At 41.3% G+C, this 18,293-nt stretch overlaps 1 long non-coding RNA gene across 1 annotated transcript; it reads left to right on the forward strand.

Annotated features, from left to right (window-relative positions):
• The first annotated feature begins 9,468 nt into the window (after positions 1–9,468).
• On the forward strand, positions 9,469–16,421 carry LOC146072457 (uncharacterized). The gene is made up of 3 exons (XR_014473135.1): positions 9,469–9,632; positions 12,397–12,567; positions 16,027–16,421. It is a non-coding gene; the product is annotated as an uncharacterized LOC146072457 (long non-coding RNA).
• Positions 16,422–18,293: the final 1,872 nt, after the last annotated feature.

Below are 18,293 nucleotides of genomic sequence, written 5' to 3' on the forward strand. Positions count from 1 at the left end.
ACAGATCCCAGCATGACCTGCTACAGTGTTTCTATTTGCCAATGCTAAACCTGTTGCGGGGCATGCGGGGATCTGTAGTTCAACAACAGCTGGAGGGCCAAAGGTTCCCCATCCCTGAAGTAGATTATAGTTCCCCTTCAGTTACAGTTACTGCAGTTACATAGATTATAGTTCCCCTTCAGTTAGTTACTGCATTGTATAATAGCACTTTTTAATTATCCCAGCTAGTTCCTCTTCTGCAAATGTAACTATTTCCCCCCTGAATTTGTTCCGCTGCACTCATCCCGGAGTGGGGGAGCAGAAGCTGCAGGTGTACTGGGGCGGTGATACCTAGAAAGCAGTAAAACCCCTAAAAATAGGTTTTGTATAGGGAGAGCTAGTCCCCTGCGCGTCTAGCTGGCTTCCTGGTCAAACCACGCCACCTATCTGCTCCACATGTCTTATTCGCTCCATAAGAAGCACACACTTTTTCCCCCACATTTTTAGGGAGAAAAAGTGCGTTTTATGGTCCGAAAAATACGGTAAGTTTTTTCCTAAAACTCAGAAATAAAATTACATAGTGCAAAGTATTGTTTGTGGAAAGTACAGTAATTTATATTCCTCTGAATGCACTCACATGCGATTAGAAAAAAACAGCTTTGAGATCCTCTTAATAGGACCAATGATGTTCTTCAGGTTCCTCGCATATATTCATATGTCAGCAACTCTGGGCAACTCAAAGTGAAAGAACATAGTGCAATTCCACCTTTATACCATTAAAAATGTATTATACAAATACACTCACAGTAAAATAAAGATAATTAGCATATCACCACAATGGGTAAAAAGTTTCCACTCCTTGTCCATATATTTGGTTCCCCTGGAAACGCCGGCAGTTCCGGAGGATTCAGTACTGAATCCCGGCGGTCGGGATCCAGGCGTTCAGAATCCCGACGCCGGAATCCCGACAGCCGAAATGCCGACAAGGGGGGGACGTGGATCGCCCCCCCTTGCGGGCTCGCTGCGCTCGCCACGCAGCGGGCCCGGTGCCTCGCTACGCTCGGCACACTAATTTATTCTCCCTCCAGGGGTGTCGTGGACACCCCAGGAGGGAGAATGTGTCGGCATTTCGGCGGTCGGGATTCCGGCGTCGGGATTCTGAACGCCGGGATCCCGACCGCCGGGATTTTAACTGCATCCCGTTCCGGACTCCGTCAGCCACCCACAGGAATCGGAGAATGGAGTGTCCAACACAAGGTGATAAGGTTGATGTTCCTGCTCCCCCCACATGCGCTGCTCTGCTCCCCACCTGTCAAGCCACGTGTCTCCCCACTTGCTGGGCCGCATTGCATTGGAAAATCAGTACAAAATAGAAAACTGGTTTAACCCCTTCCCGACATTTGACGTATATATACGTCATGGCCGGGATGTACTTCCCGACACATGACGTATATATACGTCATGACTTTAAACTGTCCCCGCGTCTATAGACGCGGTGACAGTTTAAACATGTCTGCTGTCCCTGACAGCAGACATGTCCCTGCATGCCCAGGGGGGGTGGTGATGCCTCCCCCCCGTCGGCGATCGCTGTGATTGGCTGTTCAATGTGAACAGCCAGTCGCAGCGTTTTCCTGTGTTACCGGCGAATCAGACGCTCGGTAACACAGGTGTCAATCACCGCCGGGTGTGAGGGGGCATGAGGGGGTCACCGGTGATGACCACACCTCACCCCACCTCACCCCACCTGCCCCCAAGGCTGTGATTGGTCCGTCGGACCGACGGACCAATCACAGCCAAGGCGCGTCATTTAAACTAACGGTGACTGCGCTGCAGACGCCATTCCGGTCTGGAATTGCGTGCAGAGCGGTCACCGGCCACTCTGTCGTGCTATACATACCTGAACCTTGCCTGATACTTACCTGATCACCGCTGATCAACGCTGGTAGCGTGCTGCCAGCAGCTGGATGCTTCCTGGATCTTGTGACTTCCTGTGTCCTGCTGCTGCAGTGTCATAGAGTCACAGATCGTGAGAGATAGTGACAGATAGTGACAGAGTGACAGAGAGTGATAGAGAGTGATAGAGAGTGCTATATTTTGTGTCTGCTGCACCCCTTTTGTGCTGATCAGTATATCTGTGCTGATCAGCAACTTTTTGGTGTTTTTTTTTTTATATATATACCGTCAGTTGCACCAAAGGTTGTGCTGCCTGTGCAACTGACTGCTGCCCCCCCTTTTGTGCTGATCAGTTTAAATTAATTAACTGATCAGCAACTTTTTGGGGGTCCAGGTTTTTTTTTTTTATATATACCCTGTCAGGTTGCACCCACAGTTGTCTGCCTGCTGCCCCTCACTGCTAATCAGTGTTGCATCACTGCATCACTGATCTGCAGTTTTTTTTTGGGGGGGGGGGGATTGCAGTGGGGTTTTGTTTTTACACCCACGTTGCTTTTGTGGGTGCTTTTGTGGGTGTCCTGTGGCCGCTGATCAGTGACGTACATCACTGAACAGCATTTTTGGCACAGGGTTGATATCATTTTTTTTCTGCAGTTTTTTTAAATTTTTTTTTTTTTTTGGAGAGTGCTGTGGTTTATTACACCCACGTTGCTTTTGTGGGTGTCCTGTGGCCGCTGATCAGTGACGTACATCACTGAACAGCATTTTTGGCACAGGGTTGATATAATTTTTTTTCTGCAGTTTTTTTAAATTGTTTTTTTTTTTGGAGAGTGCTGTGGTTTATTACACCCACGTTGCTTTTGTGGGTGTCCTGTGGCCGCTGATCAGTGACGTACATCACTGAACAGCATTTTTGGCACAGGGTTGATATAATTTTTTTTCTGCAGTTTTTTTAAATTGTTTTTTTTTTGGAGAGTGCTGTGGTATTTTTTTTTTTTAAATTGTTTTTACACCCACGTTGCTTTTGTGTTTTTGCTTTTCGCTGTTCAGTGACGGACGTTACTGACCAACATCTGTGCTCAATTTTTGGCGCAGGACCTTTTTTTTTTTTTTTTTTTTTAACCCCTTCAATTTTTATTTTTTTTATTGGGATCAAATTACTGTATAAAGTATTTTTTTTTCTGCACTACATACACACTACACACTACATACCCCCCGTGTTGAAATAAAGTTTGTACCCCCCCTACACTATACACGTGTTGAAACATTACACTTACAGAAACACAAAAATAAAAATGGCATCCCAAATGTCATCCCAAATGTCATCCCAGTCATCCAGAAGAATGTATTCAGCGGAGGAGGCATATGCCATGCTTGCCTCTGACTCTGACACAGCCAGTGATGCAAGCGGGGAATTTGAAGGATTCGTCTTAAGCTCCTCTTCCTCCTCTAGTGATGAGGGACCCCCTCAAAGACGCCCCCGTAGAGCAGCTGAGACCCCCCCCCCCCCAAATGATTGATCCCGTATGGACCCCACCACCAGACAATTTTGAGCCCCAGGTTCCTGAGTTTTTGGCCATCCCAGGAATCCAATTTGATTCAACAGGTCTCAGAGAAATTGACTTTTTCAAATTATTTTTCTCTGATGATTTTATAAATTTAATGGTGGACCAAAGTAATTTATATGCCCAGCAGTTTATTGCTCAAAACCCCACGTCATCATTTGCTAGGTGGACCCCTGTAGATGCAGTAGAGATGATGACGTTTTGGGGTCTGGTGTTACATATGGGCATAGTAAAAAAGCCAGAAATTAGGCAATATTGGAGTACAGATGTTCTGTACAGCACCCCATTTTACCGTATGGCTATGACTCGGACTCGTTTTGAGACAATCCTTAAATTTTTACATTACACCGATAATGCACAGTGCCCACCCAGAGATGATCCCACCTTTGACCGGCTATTCAAAGTCAGGCCGGTCATTGATCATTTCAGTGCCAAATTTGCAGAGATGTATATCCCTGAAAAATTTATTTGTATCGACGAGTCCCTTATACATTTTAAAGGAAGGGTTAAATTCCGCCAGTACCTTCCCAGTAAGAGGGCAAGGTATGGCATAAAAATGTATAAACTGTGTGAAAGCACCTCAGGGTACACCCACAGGTTTAGGGTATATGAAGGGAAGGATTCAAGAATTGAACCGCCAGAATGCCCCCCCTCCCTCGTAGGTGTTAGTGGAAAAATTGTCTGGGATTTAGTGCACCCCTTCCTGGATAAAGGTTATCACCTCTATGTGGATAACTTTTACACTAGCATCCCCCTGTTTAAGGCCCTTGGTTCAAGAGGTACAGCAGCTTGCGGTACTGTGCGCAAGAACCAAAGAGGCCTCCCAAAAACACACATTGCCCAAGTACTGAGAAGTGGTGAAAGCAGGGCACAATCCACCGAAAATATGTTGTTGGTCAAATATAAGGACAAGAGGGATGTCCTTATACTGACAACAATTCATGGAGACAGTACCACCTCCATCCCTGTACGAGGTACCAGTACCCACACCTCAAAACCTAATTGTATCCTAGATTACAATAAGTACATGGGCGGAGTGGATCTTTCAGATCAGGTACTGAAGCCGTACAGTCCCCTGCGGAAAACAAAAATCTGGTACAAGAAGCTGGCCGTGTATATCATCCAGATGGCACTGTATAACGCTTACGTGCTATTCCGTTCTACCAGCCAGAGGGGGACATTTATGCACTTTCAAGAGGAAGTCATAAAGGGCCTAATATTTGGGAACCAGCAGGCAGAGGGCCCCAGTACTTCTAGTACTGGCCCCCGTATTGTACCAGGGCAGCATTTTCCTAACGAAATCCCCTCCACTGCAAGAAAGGGCAGGACACAAAAAGGTGCAAAGTTTGCTATAAAAAGGGAATAAGAAAGGATACTATTTTCCACTGTGAAACTTGCCCCGACAAACCCGGCCTATGTATAAAGGAGTGTTTTAAAATATACCACACATCTATGGATTATTAGGTTCATCATTTCACCGTGCTTCGGGGGTCTTGCTAATGCCACATAGCACCCACCATTCATTCCACCAGAATCTGAGCTGCAAAATCCAAAAATCACTCCTTCCCTTCTGAGTCCTGCCATGCACCCAACTGGTATTTTTTGGTCACATATGAGGCATTGCCATACTCGGGAGAAATTGGGGCACAGATTTTGGGGTGCTTTGTCTCCTTCATTCCTTGTGAAAATGAAAAATTTTGAGCCAGAACTGCATTTTTGTGTAAAAAATGTAATTTTTCATTTGCACAGCCCAGTTGTATCAAAATTGGTGAAACCCCTGGGGGTTTGAAATGTACACTATACCCCTAGATGAATTCCCTGAGGGGTGTAGTTTGCAAAATGGGGTCACTTGTGGGGGGGGTTCCACTGTATTGGTGCTTCGGGGGTCTTGCTAATGCGACATAGCACCCACCAACATTCCACCAGAATCTGTGCTGCAAAATCCAAATATCACTCCTTCCCTTCTGAGTCCTGCCATTTTTTGGTCACATATGAGGCATTGCCGTACTCGGGAGAAATTGGGGCACAGATTTTGGGGTGCTTTGTCTCCTTCATTCCTTGTGAAAATGAAAAATTTTGAGCCAGAACTGCATTTTTGTGTAAAAAATGTAATTTTTCATTTGCACAGCCCAGTTGTATCAAAATTGGTGAAACCCCTGGGGGTTTGAAATGTACACTATACCCCTAGATGAATTCCCTGAGGGGTGTAGTTTGCAAAATGGGGTCACTTGTGAGGGGGTTCCACTGTATTGGTGCTTCGGGGGTCTTGCTAATGCGACATAGCACCCACCAACATTCCACCAGAATCTGAGCTGCAAAATCCAAAAATCACTCCTTCCCTTCTGAGTCCTGCCATGCACCCAACTGGTATTTTTTGGTCACATATGAGGCATTGCCATACTCGGGAGAAATTGGGGCACAGATTTTGGGGTGCTTTGTCTTCTTCATTCCTTGTGAAAATGAAAAATTTTGAGCCAGAACTGCATTTTTGTGTAAAAAATGTAATTTTTCATTTGCACAGCCCAGTTGTATCAAAATTGGTGAAACCCCTGGGGGTTTGAAATGTACACTATACCCCTAGATGAATTCCCTGAGGGGTGTAGTTTGCAAAATGGGGTCACTTGTGGGGGGGGTTCCACTGTATTGGTGCTTCGGGGGTCTTGCTAATGCGACATAGCACCCACCAACATTCCACCAGAATCTGTGCTGCAAAATCCAAATATCACTCCTTCCCTTCTGAGTCCTGCCATTTTTTGGTCACATATGAGGCATTGCCGTACTCGGGAGAAATTGGGGCACAGATTTTGGGGTGCTTTGTCTCCTTCATTCCTTGTGAAAATGAAAAATTTTGAGCCAGAACTGCATTTTTGTGTAAAAAATGTAATTTTTCATTTGCACAGCCCAGTTGTATCAAAATTGGTGAAACCCCTGGGGGTTTGAAATGTACACTATACCCCTAGATGAATTCCCTGAGGGGTGTAGTTTGCAAAATGGGGTCACTTGTGGGGGGGTTCCACTGTATTGGTGCTTCGGGGGTCTTGCTAATGCGACATAGCACCCACCAACATTCCACCAGAATCTGAGCTGCAAAATCCAAATATCACTCCTTCCCTTCTGAGTCCTGCCATGCACCCAAATGGTATTTTTTGGTCACATGTGAGGCATTGCCGTACTCGGGAGAAATTGGGGCACAGATTTTGGGGTGCTTTGTCTCCTTCATTCCTTGTGAAAATGAAAAATTTTGAGCCAGAACTGCATTTTTGTGTAAAAAATGTAATTTTTCATTTGCACAGCCCAGTTGTATCAAAATTGGTGAAACCCCTGGGGGTTTGAAATGTACACTATACCCCTAGATGAACTCCCTGAGGGGTGTAGTTTGCAAAATGGGGTCACTTGTGGGGGGGTTCCACTGTATTGGTGCTTCGGGGGTCTTGCTAATGCGACATAGCACCCACCAACATTCCACCAGAATCTGAGCTGCAAAATCCAAATATCACTCCTTCCCTTCTGAGTCCTGCCATTTTTTGGTCACATATGAGGCATTGCCGTACTCGGGAGAAATTGGGGCACAGATTTTGGGGTGCTTTGTCTCCTTCATTCCTTGTGAAAATGAAAAATTTTTAGCCAGAACTGCATTTTTGTGTAAAAAATGTAATTTTTCATTTGCACAGCCCAGTTGTATCAAAATTGGTGAAACCCCTGGGGGTTTGAAATGTACACTATACCCCTAGATGAATTCCCTGAGGGGTGTAGTTTGCAAAATGGGGTCACTTGTGAGGGGGTTCCACTGTATTGGTGCTTCGGGGGTCTTGCTAATGCGACATAGCACCCACCAACATTCCACCAGAATCTGAGCTGCAAAATCCAAAAATTACTCCTTCCCTTCTGAGTCCTGCCATGCACCCAACTGGTATTTTTTGGTCACATATGAGGCATTGCCATACTCGGGAGAAATTGGGGCACAGATTTTGGGGTGCTTTGTCTCCTTCATTCCTTGTGAAAATGAAAAATTTTGAGCCAGAACTGCATTTTTGTGTAAAAAATGTAATTTTTCATTTGCACAGCCCAGTTGTATCAAAATTGGTGAAACCCCTGGGGGTTTGAAATGTACACTATACCCCTAGATGAATTCCCTGAGGGGTGTAGTTTGCAAAATGGGGTCACTTGTGGGGGGGTTCCACTGTATTGGTGCTTCGGGGGTCTTGCTAATGCGACATAGCACCCACCAACATTCCACCAGAATCTGTGCTGCAAAATCCAAATATCACTCCTTCCCTTCTGAGTCCTGCCATTTTTTGGTCACATATGAGGCATTGCCGTACTCGGGAGAAATTGGGGCACAGATTTTGGGGTGCTTTGTCTCCTTCATTCCTTGTGAAAATGAAAAATTTTGAGCCAGAACTGCATTTTTGTGTAAAAAATGTAATTTTTCATTTGCACAGCCCAGTTGTATCAAAATTGGTGAAACCCCTGGGGGTTTGAAATGTACACTATACCTCTAGATGAATTCCCTGAGGGGTGTAGTTTGCAAAATGGGGTCACTTGTGGGGGGGTTCCACTGTATTGGTGCTTCGGGGGTCTTGCTAATGCGACATAGCACCCACCAACATTCCACCAGAATCTGAGCTGCAAAATCCAAAAATCACTCCTTCCCTTCTGAGTCCTGCCATGCACCCAAATGGTATTTTTTGGTCACATGTGAGGCATTGCCATACTCGGGAGAAATTGGGGCACAGATTTTGGGGTGCTTTGTCTCCTTCATTCCTTGTGAAAATGAAAAATTTGGAGCCAGAACTGCATTTTTGTGTAAAAAAATTAATTTTTCATTTTCACTGCCCAGTTGTACCACAATTAGTGAAACCCCTGGGGGTTTGAAATGTACACTATACCCCTAGATGAATTCCCTGAGGGGTGTAGTTTGCAAAATGGGGTCACTTGTGGGGGGGTTCCTAACTTTTAGCATCTTATGGTGCCTAAAACCTACATGGTGCCTAAAAAATAATCTCATAAAAAGGAGGCTCCAAAATCAAGTAGGTGCTCCTTCTATTATGAAGCCTGTGGTTTGGTCAACGTGCACACTAGGGCCACATATAGGATATTTATGAAAACAAAAGAATTGGGGGAATCAATTTTTAGTCACATTTCTCTAGTAAAATCTACTGTGTTCCTTAGAAAAATGTATTAAAATTGCAAATCTGCAAAAAAAATGAAATTTTGAAATTTCACCTACACTTTGTTTTAATTCCTGTGAAACACCTAAAGGGTTAACAAACTTCCAAAATGCTGTTTTGAATACTGTGAGGGGTGCAGTTTTTGAAATGGCATCATTTATGGAGGTGTCTCACATACAAGTCCCTCAAAGTCACATCAGAACTGAACTGGTCCCTAAAAAAATCAGTGTTTGAAATTTTCTTGAAAATTTGAGAATTTGCTATTCATATTTTAAGCCTCCTAGTGTCCAAAAAAATTAAAAGGAGGCTGAAATAATGATGGAAACATAAAGTAGACATATGGTCTATGTTAGTTATTAACTATTTTGAGTGGTATGATTATTTGTCTCACAAGCAGAAAATTTAACATTTTGAAAATTGCTAAATTTTCCATTTTTTTACGACATTTTGGTATTTTTCACAAAAAAACACAGACTGTATCGACCCAAATTTACCACTAACTTGAAGTACAATGTGTCACGAGAAAACAATCTCAAAATCACTGGGATAAGTAAAAGCAAAAAAAAGTTATCCCCACTTAAGTGATACATGTCAGATTTGAAAAAAAGGGCTCTGTCAGGAAGGCAAAAACATGCTGCGTCAGGAAGGGGTTAAGCCATGATAAAACGGAACTGTACCGGCTAAAATGGTACAGTTGGAGGGTCTGCATGTGCAATGTATATTGAAATATTTTTATTTACTATGGTTCTGTACTTTTTTTTTTATTATGCTATTTATTCTCTCTCTATTATGTAAATTTCTCCATTGTGAGACAAATAAAGGAATTCTATTCTGTCTGCAGCGTCATCAGTGTCTCCTCTTGCTCCCCTGGGAGTTACCCGCACTGCCCTCAGACATCAGCGATCATCTGCCCTGCGATGTGGATTGTGTGTCCCTTTATCCCGCAACATGCTGCACAGTGCACTTTATATGGCGCTGATGGGAAGTCTGCCGGCAGACTCTCTGCCCACGATCAATTCATTGGGTGAGCTATCATTATCATTTGAACTAACCAATGAACTGACACCTGCAATTATAAGACAGTTGTCACAAAACGGAGGTTGTCAGTGCTCCCCAGCTGCAAACAGAGATGTATCTGTCTAAAGTCATACAGCATTTTTATCATTATGCCTAGACTACTGCAATGCCCTCTATCTTGGTCTCCAAGCAATAGAGCTACACCACTTGCAGATGGTACAAAATGCAGCTACGAGGCTACCGTGTTTCCCCGATAATAAGACACTGTCTTATTTTTTTTTCCCCAACAAAAAACATCATAGGCCTTATTTTCGGGGTAGGGCTTATTTTAAAGTATCATGCCCCCAGTCCTTACACAGCCCCCATTCCTCCTTTTAAAGTAACATGCCCAAGTCCTTCTTACACAGCCCCCATTCCTCCTTTTAAAGTAACATGCCCGAGTCCTTCTTACACAGCCCCCATTCCTCCTTTTAAAGTAACATGCCCGAGTCCTTCTTACACAGCCCCCATTCCTTCTTTTAAAGTAACATGCCCGAGTCCTTCTTACACATCCCCCATTCCTTCTTTTAAAGTAACATGCCCGAGTCCTTCTTACACAGCCCCCATTCCTTCTTTTAAAGTAACATGCCCCAAGTCCTGCTCCTCACCAACAATACAGCACTTTTCAGTTCTTCTTCTTCTTGTTTTCCGCCTGCGCCACTGCTCCCTCCGTGTACAGCAGCCGTGTGATGTGCACAGTGACGTCACGCGCTGGGCGCAGTGCATCCCTGGGACCGGGAGCTGCAACAGCTTCTACGGTACAGTAGAAGCCTGTACAAGCAAGGCGTCGGTGAAGGGGGTTAGTGGGGGTGGAGATGGGGTTACAGAAGTTAGTGCACCCACTCAGCTTAGGGAAATTTTGATAGGGCTTATTTTCGGGGGAGGTCTTATTTTGGACCAGTGTCCAAAATCTGGGGTAGGGCTTATTTTCGGGGAGGTCTTATTATCGGGGAAACACGGTAGTAACCAACCAGCCCCATTCCAGACACAGAACAACCATTCTCTACTCACTTAACTGGCTTCCTGAAGATGGCAAATCACTTTCAAGATTGGCTTACTTACTTTCAAATCAAAGCCCTTTATGACCAGGGCCAAAGGTACTTGAAGCATTTTCTGATTCCTGATTGTGATCTGCAAAAGATGGAGTGTTAATTGTACCTAAAATCTCCCTGAATCCATCTGTGGGGTTGAGCTTTCAGCATTGTGGATCAGACTCTATAAAACTCTTTTCCTACACAGATAATGAGGCCTCTACTCAAGAATCCTTCAAAAATAGACAAAATCCTTACCTAATAACTCAAGCTGTTAACTAATATCCACAGTTATTGTAAGCTTGATTTGTATTGTAAGCTTGTTTTGTATTTTGTGCTAAGTCCTATTAAGAGAAAAGTTCTAAATAAATATAATATAATTATCATCTGATCACCAAGTATGTGACCAGTCTGATACAGTAGCATGGATGGCTGCAAGAAGAGAATTTTCCTGCAGCTGTAGTGGGACCAGTATTTTTTGCTTCCCAGAGAAAATAAACAAACCATTTGGCCCCTACATGAAAAAAAAACCACATTGGTCCCCACAGAAAACAAATAACAAATCAATCAATAACACTGTCCACCATAGAACACAAAAATAAAACACTTTGGCCCCAAAATTAACAGCACAGTACAGTCTGCTTGGAGAACACATGAGGTCTGTTATGCCAATGCCAGATGTTTTCAATGTGGAGTGCCCCAGGAAGTAGAGTTAATAAAGCACTCGAGTCACTGCCCAGCTGCCATCTTATGCTCTTAGAGAGCAAGTAAGGACCTTAAAAGGTTGAACTTGATGGACATAAATCTTCTTTCAACCTAAACTACTATGTCGCTATGACAGTATAACAGCAGGACACCCGACTAGCTTACTCCCTGTCACTTTTTTTTCTCTAAATCTGATTTGTGGCCTATGTGGTCTCCGAGCCGCACCCTGAGCAATGAGCCATGATTACAGTCACTAGGACTAACACTGTGGCACTTTGGGCCTTATTCTGGTTCACTTCATCTGGCAAATTCCTTCTTAGATGGACAAAACCATGTGCACTGCAGGTGGAGTGGATGTTACTTGTGCAGAAATAATTAGATTTGGGTGGGGTTTTACTTCAAAGTGAGATCTATATTGCAGTGTCAAAATAAAGCAGCCAGTATTTACCCTGTACAGAAAATAACTCACACAAATCTATTTCTCTCTGCACATGTTACATCTGCCCCCCCTGCAGTGCACATGGTTTTGTCCATCTAAGAAGGAATTTGCCAGAAGGAGTGAACCAGAATAGTTGAAATACCTGTGCTTCACCTAATTCACTCATTCAAAATAGCTCCTTAAAATTTCTGAGCAGTTTTTAGAGAAAAAAAAAGATTGCCAGTTAAGTGGGTAATGGTATAATATAGCCTCAACCATCAGCATTTACTTACATATTGTTTGAAATACATTATATAGCCATAATCATGCGGTGGATGACACTTCTTAACTTGGGACAAATATATGAGCAAGTGTGTTGGCATTGTTATAACATCATCGTTTGCTCATTAAGGAAACATTACTTGGTAGCAGCTGCACATATGACAGCATCTGTCATATCTCTATGGGCACTAATTCCAGTGAGCACATGCTGGTGGGAGTGTCTGCACTGCAGTAACTCAGGGCTGCTGTTTATATAAGGTGCTGGACCAGATAAAACTTAAGCTTGTGTATCACAGGACTGGGAGTAAAGACCCTTCTGGATATCAACCATAACAGACTACACATCGCAAGCAACGGCACAATAAGATGGTTATAACAATTTCTATGAAATTAAAGTCCTTGAAATATTTATATACACAGAACTCTGAGAAGTGAAATCCTGCATGAGTGATGAATTCCTCAAGACGGTAAGATGTCTCAATAATTCAGTTATTACTGTTTAGTAACATGAACAAACTAAATGGAAGTTCTAAGCTGGAATTTTGTTACACATATTTAGCATTTTGTTTTAACACCAATAGAATTAGAAAATACAGATTCAATGGCATATATTATACAGTCACAGTATAGTATAACAGTAATTTGTTTAGTGCACTTTGTCAGCCTGCATTAATAAGCAATTTACATTTATTTTATTATAACAGGTTTTTGTATTAGAACATAATAAAGCATCCAAACAATGTATCTTCACAATCATTCATTTTAACAGGTTTGGGTTTATGGTACATATCAATACACACACACACACACACACACACGGATACACACACAAAGGGGCTGTTGCTAACAAGGTACTTAATAATATTTAGAGGGATATCTATTAAATGGAATACATATATATGGCTGGCAGTCAGGGTACCCCGGGTGAGAACACCGACAGTTGCATCTGGTTGCATCTCCACCTACCTCCTAACACTCTACTTGATGCCTAACGCTAACGCTGCCTCCCCGCAGCCTAACCTTAAAACTCTCCATTTGGGCCAATCACTAATCCTTGACCCCTCCCCCCAACCCTAACTCCCCCAACTCTAACACCTTCCTAATGCTAAGGGGTAAATTACTAAGATGGGAGTTCTATTTAAGATGAATCTACTTCTTATTTATTTAGCATCTTGTAGAATATAATAAATACAATTTAATTGGTTGTTACGGGCAACATCCCATCTTCAGTAGCACTCCTATATAATTTACCACTAAGAATCCCCCGCATATTTACGAATGAGATATCAGCTGTCTGGATTTCTGGTGTAGGCATTTCCACTGATGTTGGGACTCTGGCGCCGGTGTTGTGGCCACCGGTCGGGATTATAGTGCTGGGATTTCAACTGTCGGCATTATGATCGTTGTCATGGTGAATGCATCCCCTATCAAAGCTTGGAGAGAAATAACGTGTAGAGTGATAAAGTAACAATCAACCTGCCATTTTTCAAACCCAGCTGCAAAATGGCAGCAATAATCTGATTGGTTAGTCTCTCACTGAAGTAAATGAAAATCCTTTTAAAGAGATTTATCCAAGCTTGAAGAGAGATAACGTGGAGAGAAAAGTACCAATTAATCAATGCTTGTGATTTGATAGGATGTATTAAAAAAATTACTGCAGCAAATTGGTTGGGACTTTATCTATCTCTGATATATAAAAATGGAAGAAAATAACATGATATACGGGAGTAAGATTATTATGAAGCAATTTAACCCTTTGAGTGCCAACCTCTCTTTGGGGTTTATTCTAGTTCATTCTTTCTGACAAAATCCTTCTTAGATGGACAAAACCATGTGCACTGCAGGGGGGCAGATGTAACATGTGCAGATAGAATTAGATTTGGGTGAGTTATTTTGTTTCTGTGCAGGGAAAATACTGACTGCTTTATTTTACACTGCAATATAGATCTCACTTTGAAGAAAAACCCCACCCAAATCTAATTCTCTCTGCACAAGTAACACCTGCCCCCCTGCAGTACACATGGTTTTGTCCATCTAAGAAGGATTTTGTCAGAAAGAATGAACTAGAATAAACCCCCTTGAGAGATTTTACAAATATCCACTAAAAATGCCAGAGTTGGTTTTATTGGCTATATAAATTCACATAAATAATTATATTTCCTATATAAAGGCAAACATTACAGGTCATTATGATGAATACAAAATGTTTGCTTGGCAGTTTTCACACCTATTTTTACAAATGAACTTGCCACTCAAAGGGTTAAAAACCCAACCTAATAGGATCATAAGAAAACAATGTGTAGTATTTAATATTCTTATAGTAGTTGCATTGAATTAATATAATTTCTCATAACTTTCTCCTTTTAATATGCACATTTACTCATTGTCCACATACATTTTGATCCTTTACAAGTTCTGTTTAGATCAGTATATTTGAAGCATCACTTCTTTGCCAGTAAACAATTGTTATGATAGGCAACAACTGGCAATTCTGACCTCCTATTAAGGAGATAATGTTTCTTTTGGCAGCAAACTGATTTGGTCGCTCACCAATTCTGTGAGTCATCCTAGGGAGCAGTATTCACACTGTGGCCTGAGAATGTTTGTGGGCATGAAATGGACTTACTATAATAGAAGCAATAGAATAAAAGCAATAAAATGTGATTTATTTTACATGTTTCTGCATGCGCTGCATATTGACCCATGTATGCACATGGGGATTGTGCAGTGCACTTTTCTGAAATCTCTGAATCTAACGTTCCCATACATTCACCATAGTGTGCATTTGATTGCAATTTACCACTGCACATTGTGCTAGTAAGATGAGTGATTTATAGTGTTAAATAAAGCTTATTCTACCATACAACCTGAAAAACTGTTATTGCATCATTTTAGCATATACGTGTCACATTGCAAAAACACACTGGCACATGACTAAAATGTACCCATTTATTTTAGGGAATTTAAATTGGAAACACCTTTGTACAGTGCTACATGATTGGTGGTGCTATATAAACTAGATTATGGCATCCTGTGTCATGAAGGGACAAAGTGAAGAGAGAAAAAGTACAATCCAATCAGCTCCTAACTGCAATGTTACAGATTGTGTTTGAAAGATGAGTTAGGAACTAATTGGTTGGTTCTTTAGCTCTCTCCACTTTATCACTCTCTAAGGCTTAGCACATTTGTCCCATTAGTCACCTAATGCTTGAATTAAATTGAGGTATAGTTAACAATATCGTGGGTACACACTAGACAATATGTTTTAGTATCCCCTTTCAATATAAAGCAGGACATGCCTGCTTTATATCCCCTTTCAATATAAAGGTTGTAAAATAAATGATGTACTATAACGGTGTGTGAGTAGTATGAATATATGTATACCTCTCTACATGAAACACAAAAAATGTGTTTAACCACAGGTGACGCCAATCATGAATTAAGAGGTAGTCCAAGCATTTTGTCCCTCCTAGAATGGATCATGTTGGGAGGTATAATATACTCGATGTAATGATTATAGACCCACACTGCATGAAGCCTCTTGTGATCGAGTCCATTCCCAGACAAACTGATCTGTTAAATTTAGCCTTTCATAAATGTGTTCAAATTGATCACATGTTGCTCAGTTATCAGAACCCATAACTGCATACCTCCTAACATGACATTTTTCTGGATGGACAAACGTCTCTGTTCCTGGACTTCCCTCTTAATTTATGGTTACGATAACTTGTGTAGAACTAGTTAATTGATGAGAAAGGTGTTTCAAGGCCGATGATGGCAATCATTCATTAAGAAGGAAGTCCAGGAACAGGACATTCTGTCCCTCCTGGAATGGGTCCTGTTGGGAGGTATTGATTATGGATGTTGGTTAAATAGACTGATATTTTGTACAACAATAACATTTTATTTTTACTTTCCTTCACCAGAATACACTCTCTCCGGGCACACAGACAGAGGATACCTGTTACTTATGTGGACACCTGGCAAAATCAGTCGTGCAGCTGTGCAGACCAATGGTGCATTGATGAACTAGCCACATACGTTTTAATTACTGTGATTATTTTCATTGCAATATTGGGGGCCTGGGCAAAAAAGGATGTATACGTGTAGCTTTTTCATGGATTTAACACAAGTATCAGAACAACTATGAGAAAGAAAGATCCTTGCAACATCTCTCTCTGCTGGAAAGGGCGACTGACTGTTTGGATATTCTGGCTGACGAAAATTCTATCGTGTTAACTTCAAAGTTTTATTTGAAGGTTATTTATAATTAGAAACAAATGACAATAAGAATGACAACTTGAAGCAAATAAATATTTAATGGTGACCTGTTAATGATTAGTGAATGTTTACAATGTTTCTGTATGTCTGGATAAATGGAAATACATATTTGTATTTTGCACAATCTTCCCAAGTGATTGCTGGAGGTTTTGAGAAACAAAACACAATGCCTTAGATTAAGATAGTTATGAAACCGGCTTTCCGCTTCTGCTAAAAATAACGGTCAGCCAATTACGTGTGACAATTGCATTGTTTACACTATATACAATTATTGTCACCGAGTATGAGCAGACATGACATTGTGAACCCTTGGGACAAAGCAATGCCAAAATGGTGTTTTTTACATTCTTGATGAATTCAAAATTTACATAAAATGATTCTGAAAGCCAAATAAGTTGATATAATAGACATTTCCCCCTCCTGGTAAAGCAAGGTACAGTAGAGAACTCTACTGGTGTGTACGCACGTTGAGATTCCTTTGCTATTCAAATAATGCTGTGTACACACAGTACAATTTGACATTCGATTTTGACTATATAAGCAAAATCAAATCGGTATCGCACATAGACAATGAGATAGAACATGTTTTTAAGCTTACTATCCCGATTCGATGCGCGTTCCCGTTCAGCTGAAATCGACAAGCCAAATAGACAGTGCAGCAATGACTATATAGTACATATTGAATGCAGATAGTATGAATTGTACAACAATAACATTTTATTTTTACTTTCCTTCACCAGAATACACTCTCTTCGGGCACACAGACAGAGGATACTTATTACTTACTTAGCACAGAGTTAGCAAAGATTGCATAGCAATAGAATCTTATGGTGTGTACACACGGTGCAATTTAGCATTTGATTTTGACTATGTTTGTATGAGTCTGTAAAATGTGACTCGTGCTGAAGGTGGAAAAACTCCTTCTTAAACAAAGAGTGCGCCCATTTTAGAAACAATGCATATACTAGTGAATTATATATATATATGTATATATATATATATATATATATATATATATATATATATATATATAGAGAGATGGGGACAGCGGCACTCACAGGACGTGTAACAAGAAATAAGTTCCACACATGGTATCTCGTTCAACGTTTCAGTCTAATCGACTTTTCTCAAGAACAGTATGCCACTGTTCTTGAGAAAAGTTGATTAGACTGAAACGTTGAACAATAAACCCTATGTGGAACTTATTTCTTGTTACACGTCCTGTGAGTGTGGAGTGCCAGTGCCATTGTATGTATATATATATATATATATATATATATATATATATATATATATGTAGTAGAATGCTAGCACTCTGTTCCTCAGGTTTGTAATGTAGCCTGGTGCCTTCACAAGGTGTCCAGATGGCACTGGTCGCGTGATATGTGTGTAGGTGGAAGCGCGGCACTCGGGACGGTAAGAAATGAATCAACACGTAGCCATGCTATCTAGGTTGACGTTTCAGATGTTTTGATAAAAGCTGTTTTGATAAAAGTCGCAAGGCTGAAACGTCAACCTAGATAGCATTGATTAATTTCTTACCGTCCCGAGTGCACGCTTCAACCTACACACATATATATATATATTTAATTTTTTTTAACTCAATTGATCATAATTTATGAAGAACAATATAATAAATGTTTTTATTTTCTCTCAATGATGTAGGAAATATGGGATACCATTATATGCTCCATCGGCAAAGGTATCTTACAGATATTTAAGTCTCAAGCAGTGCTTTATGTTTACCACTGCACTATGCACCTACTTCCACATCATGGTTAAATTGGAAATAAGTGGGCATAAAGATGGCAGTGGGAGTATAAATATAATATATATATAAAAACATTTAGGAAATTTTGGCATGGCCTCCCTTTTGGATGATATTTGTACACTTTTTATATGGTATGAAACT

The sequence above is a fragment of the Crinia signifera genome, chromosome 4 (assembly GCF_055691185.1).
Source record: "Crinia signifera chromosome 4, ASM5569118v1, whole genome shotgun sequence".
Classification (NCBI taxonomy): Eukaryota; Metazoa; Chordata; class Amphibia; order Anura; family Myobatrachidae; genus Crinia; species Crinia signifera.